General features: G+C 45.5%; 1 non-coding gene across 1 annotated transcript; it reads right to left on the minus strand.

Annotated features, from left to right (window-relative positions):
- Window positions 1-2,453: 2,453 nt before the first annotated feature.
- On the minus strand, window positions 2,454-2,546 carry TRNAY-GUA. The gene is made up of 2 exons: window positions 2,510-2,546; window positions 2,454-2,489 (listed from the first exon to the last, which is right to left on the minus strand). It is a non-coding gene; the product is annotated as a tRNA-Tyr (tRNA).
- Between the last annotated feature and the right edge of the window lie 3,388 nt (window positions 2,547-5,934).

The raw sequence follows: 5,934 nt of genomic DNA on the forward strand, positions 1-5,934 counted from the left end.
GCTGAAGCTCCTAAACACAGAAGACAATAAAATTTTTAAATACTTCCTTCCTTTGCTATTCAAAGTTCAACTCATAGATTCAGGAAAACCACAAAAACTTAATTTAAATTCACCTTTCTGACTTGATGGCTACATTTGAACTTATATTAAACTACCTTGTGCAGATGCCATTGCAGAGAAAGACAGAGTCACTGTCACTGTTCCAGTTTGGGGCAGTCCTAGTAGCTCAGGCAGCATAACATGAAACAACCATGGGATAACAAGCTAAACCATATCAGGTTCTATTTTCCACCCAAACCCAGTTACCCACTGGTGTGCAGTAATATGAGGCTGAATCCATGCTGTAACAACACGCCCTTGTCAACCACAGAACAAATACCACTTGCAGTGAGAAGCTACTTTAATTAATCTTTTATCCCTTCATTCTTGTTTCAGTCATACCTTGTGCAACCCAGACTGAAATATTAAGTAAGCAAAGATCTTACTCTCAAAGTATAAAAAAAATACCTGTAAGCCAGGTAGTCTGTTCATCAATCACCACCACTCCTCAGTCTCAGGGAAAGCATCAGTGCTTTCTCTGATACAAGCACAAAGATTTACTGTTTGCTATTATTGGCAGATTTTTAATCAAAAGCTGCGGGTTTATTGCAACAATTAAATGTATGAATCATGTATTTACTCACTTGGAAAGGTTTCTACTTTATTGTTCACCAAGACCTTAAAAGGTACACTGTAAGGAGGAAATCTGTCACAGGTGCTATGGGACATTTGTAATCCAGGCTGATTACAACCACACCTGAGCTCCTTCTGTGGCATCACCCAGATTCATACCCTGCTCCTCCTCTAAAGCAACTTCCAGATTCCCACCAGAGACACTGCTACTGTGCATCCTCCTCCCTGGGAGGCCTAGCAGGACTGTAAAGAAAGCTGCTTACCTCTCCCACCCTTGCTTTTACAGCCCCATCCTGCTGTGGCAGAACCTACAGAGCAATAAATGCATGGCCTGCCCAACCCCCAGGGTCTGGAGAGCTGATTGTGGTGGTGAGAAGAGAGGCAGAACTGCTTCTCTCCTGTCCTCTGCCTCCTTGTGCCAAAACCCCATTACAGTTATGAGGTTGTAAGTGCGTGCTGCTGTTCAGGCTGGAAAGGAATTAATGTGGCTGGATTTGGAAGGACAAAGAAAACTGGTGTTCTACTATGATCAATGGTCATTGATCTGGCTCTAATTAGTAAAAAAGAAATCTTTTAAAACACTGAAATGACACATAGACACTTGATCATTCATTCTAGGATAGTACTGATTCCTTGATGCATTTGACTCTAACTTCAAGCAAATATTTCTTATTAAGCAATACTAAGTATATTTATAACAGCGAAAAGTAAGCAACTGAACAAAATTGCCACCTCCTTCTCCTGTCTTTGTTCAGCTTAGCACTGCACTTTTCATGAGGAGACGCTTTGCATGAACAGCTTTGCATGAGCTTTGGGATTTGTATCCCTAATGTCGTCTCATCTAATGTAAACATCTAAAAACCTCTAATCTATTCTTTAATAAAGCTTCTTACAGACCTCTCAGAGCCGACTGTGTCTTGTGAAAGTGAGTCAGCTTCCTGTGTGAAACAAAAATTTTCTTCAGCAGATCACAGGGCCCTGTTTTCTATTCTCTGAAAGTTTCTGATGTTGGTTTCTGTCTGAATGAGTCCTTAGAAGGCCTCTTTAACCTGGCCTGTGGTGTCAGTTCATACAGTTCTATTGCCTCTTTCTTACCCACTTCCTCTACAACAGCCCCAACCTTTACAGTTCTTCACTGAAATGGACAGTGAGTGGAAATGACAACCTCCAGCCAGTGCACATAGTGGCATTCACAATCTTCAAGAGGGGCCAGTGGTTATGGCTGCCTGCAGTGGCTATTGCAAACAAATATCTGGACCTGAATAATCATGATAGTCCTGTCCCCATTGAAACATTGTTCTTCCCCATCTCAAATCTTCCCCTTCAAAACTTCATAACTTCAAAATGCAAGAACAGGCTAGGAAAAGGAGTGGAATCACCAACAAGGAGGCCCCAGTAGCTAGACCTGCATCACTTTCCACACCCAACTCAGCTAAAAAAGTCTCTGCAAGCTCTGTCCCATGGGTCTGCTTTAGCTAAAAAGGACCTGTGGAAAATGTAGAACCCGTGCAGAACATAAGCTCATATGATGAGTATCAATTTATTAGGTAGAGAGGTAGCCACAGTCAAATCACCACAGCTCTAAGAACCAGCTGAAGGAGACAAGAAAGTGATAATTAATCCTTGAAAGTCATGTGCTTTCAATAGGCAAAATTGCTCATGGGGCATGGGATGGCATATGGTGGGAAAGGGCAGTTCTGCAAAGCTGTAAATTCCAAAAAGAAGTGCAAGACAAAAATGCAAAAAAAAAAAAAAATAAAAAAATAATAAAAAAAAATCTTTCCTTCAAGCTGGAATTGAACCAGCGACCTAAGGATTACTTTTATGGAGCCCAATCCTACAGTCCTCCGCTCTACCAACTGAGCTATCGAAGGAAGGCAAGAACAAAATGCCAAGAATGAGTCAAGACTATATCAACAATAGCCTTAGGCTCTAATGGGCTTCCATATGTATTGCTTTTCACAACAGCAAAACAGTATCCAAAAAAAAAACAAAAAAACCAAAAAAAACCAGGCACAAAGCTGACTTTCCTGCAAAAATGGAGTTTGGTTACAAATTTGCCAGTTTTCTGACAAACAGATCACAGCTTTTGTGATACTGCTGGTGGGGGTAGCAGTAAGGCTGGCATTCTGGTCATGTCTCATATGAAGCCTGCCTACTGCTTGACAAAGCAATTTGCCCGCTCTTTGCTGACCTTACCATGTTCCCTAAACTGATCTAGGAGAAGAACTCACCTCCACACAGCTCCCCACAACCATTCTCCAGCCAAAATCCAATAACAAAAAAGCAAACAAATCAGTTAACACATTCCCCAGCTGATTCCATAGTAAATGCAAAGGAATAGAGGAAAAGGATGGGAAGGAATAACCACTGAGTTTTTAACACAAATCCCACAAGCTCCCATGGTCCACGTAATACCCCTGTACACATAAGAGGTTGCAATGTGTGGCCTTGCAACTGGTGGCCTCTCTAACCCCTGGGGCCTGGGAGGCTGAGCCCTTTGTGAATCATCTGTGGGAGTGCAGCTGTGGCAATTGAAGATGAACTACACTCTTCTTGAATTATAGTGATTCACGAGCATCTCATCTGTCTGAGCAGCAGGGTGGGGCAGAAAGCTGTGAGCAGACACCCTGTTTGCTGAAACCATGCCATCCTACTTGTGATGGGAGTGTGTTTAGCCCTGTTACCTCTGTACCCTACAGCATATCCATCCTCAACCTATGCTTACCTCCACCTCCTCCTTGTGACTCAGCCCCAAGCTGTTTCAGCAAGCATGTAGCCACCTGGTTGAGGGCCCTGGTTATTCCTCTATATTTAGCACTTGAGATTCTGCCTTGGGACTGCTGTTTTCAACCCTGGCTCCCTGGCAGAAGACATATGAGGACATTTTGAAGAAAGTCCAGTGGAAGGTCACCAAGATGGCCAGGGGACTGGAACATACTGGGACCAGATGGGATCCACCCAAGGGTGATGAGGGAGCTGGCAGAAGAGCTCTCCAAGCCCCTCTCTATCATCTACCAACAGCCCTGGTGTAGTGAAATGAGGCAACCAGGTGCCACTAATTACCAGGTAGTGGGCATGAGCACTATTCATGAGTCGATAGCCCTCAGGGTTGATTAGCCTGGATCAGTGCTATTGCTCCAAGAGCAACTGACCTCTCTGCTAGCTTGCTCAGGACTGAGCTGAACCTGTGTCTCAGGCCTCACCTTTTATTGGCCCCCTAATCCTGCTCATGCACAGTGGGGGCCCACCCTAATCAGGCACAGGTGGGCTTAACACAAGCTCATGCCCACTACCTGGCAATTAGTGGCACCTGGTTGCCTCATTTCACTACACCCTGGTTCACTGGGGACATCCCAGATGATTGGAAGTTGGTGAATGTCACGCCAATCCACAGAAAGAGCTGGAAGGAGGAACTGGGAAACTCCAGGACTGTCAGCCTGACCTCAGTGCCTGGCAGGGTTATGGAACAATCCTGGGGGCAATCACACAGCAACTATAGGATGGACAGGGGATCAGACCCATCCAACATGGGGTTAGGAAGGGAAGGTCCTGTCTGACCAACCTGATTTCCTTTTATGATTGGGTGACCCACCTGGTGGATGAGGGGAAGGCTGTGGATGTGGTCTATCTGGACTTCAGCAAGGCCTTTGAGGCCAAGAAGGCCAATGGCATCCTGGCCTGCATCAGGAACAGCATGGCCAGCAGGTCCAGGGAAGGGATTCTGCCCCTGTACTCAGTGCTGGTGAGGCCACAGCTTGAGTACTGTGTCCAGTTCTGGGCCCCTCAGTTCAGGAAGGAGATTGAGGTGCTGGAGCAGGTCCAGAGAAGAGCAAGGAGGCTGTGAAGGGATCCAGCACAAGTCCTGTGAGGAAGGGCTGAAGGAGCTGGGGCTGTTCATCCTGGAGAAGAGGAGGCTCAGGGGAGACCTCATCACTCTCTACAACTCCCTGAAAGGAGGGTGTAGCCGGGGGGGGTTGGTCTCTTTTCCCAGGCAACTCTCAGCAAGACAAGAGGGCATGGTCTCAAGTTGTGCTGGGGGAGGTTTAGGTTGGATATTAGGAAGAATTTCTTTACGGAGATAGTGATCAGGCATTGGAATGGGCTGCCCAGGGAAGTAGTGGATTCTCCGTCCCTGGAGATATTTAAAAAGAGACTGGATGTGGCACTCAGTGCCATGGTCTGGTAACCACAGCGGTAGTGGATCAAGGGTTGGACTTGATGATCTCAGAGGTCTCTTCCAACCCAGATGATTCTACGATACATTGTAGGAGGGGAGGCTGAGAGAGCTGGGCTTGTTCAGCCTTAAAAGGAGGCAGATAAAGGGGGATCATACTGCAGCCTGCAACTCCCAAATGGGAGAGGATGGGGAAGGCAGGGCCAGGCTCTGCTTGGAGGTGCACTCTGAGAGGATGGGAGGTAACAGGCACAAGCTGCCATGAGAAATTTTGGTGAATATAAAGGGGAAAAACATGAGAGTAAAAATTTTCACCATGCAAAGGTTTCCTGGAGGGTGGAATTTCCACATGTGGAGATGCTCAAAGCTTGACTGGACACAGCCCTGAGCAACCTGACCTAACTTTGAAGTCTGCCCTGTCTAGTGCATGATGTTCGACCAGATGATCTTCAGAGGTCTTTACCAAGCATCCAGAAAAGTGACCCCACGCCAGGAAGGTGATTTCACAGAGCAGATGATCTCACAGAAAAACTATCACCATGTACCTCTCAGTCTGGAAAATATAGTTCTTTGTCTCACAATCAAATTCCTGGACCCACACTTTATTAGTTTTCATACTAACAGACATTTTAAGCTTCCCCTGCTTAAAAAAACAGATTTTTATCAAAACTCAATGAGATGTCTCTCTGTGTATGTTAACAGGAATATAGGGAGGTCAGGAAGTATTTTACTAACCTAAGGGTTACTGTTGCAGCTTCTGAGAGGATTAATCCTGGGATCTGTGATGCATCATGTCATTCATGTATCCACTAATGACTACCAAGTCAGATGATGCTGTAAAGCAAAGCATACAATGGCCAAAACCATAAATCCTATATGCCTGTCAGGGTTACACCTGCACTCTCGGGGGTTAGATGGTGGAAGGAGATCCCAGAGATACCCATATGTGAGAATGTGAGGTTAATCCTGTGCTGGAGAAAGAATGGCACAACAGATAACATGGACCCAAACTCCTAAATCAGAACAGATAGCATAGCCCCAAGGCTCTAATCTTTTCCAGTTTGCAGACCTCACAGCATTCTCCA

The sequence above is a fragment of the Calypte anna genome, chromosome 2 (genome assembly GCF_003957555.1).
Source record: "Calypte anna isolate BGI_N300 chromosome 2, bCalAnn1_v1.p, whole genome shotgun sequence".
Lineage (NCBI taxonomy): Eukaryota > Metazoa > Chordata > Aves > Apodiformes > Trochilidae > Calypte > Calypte anna.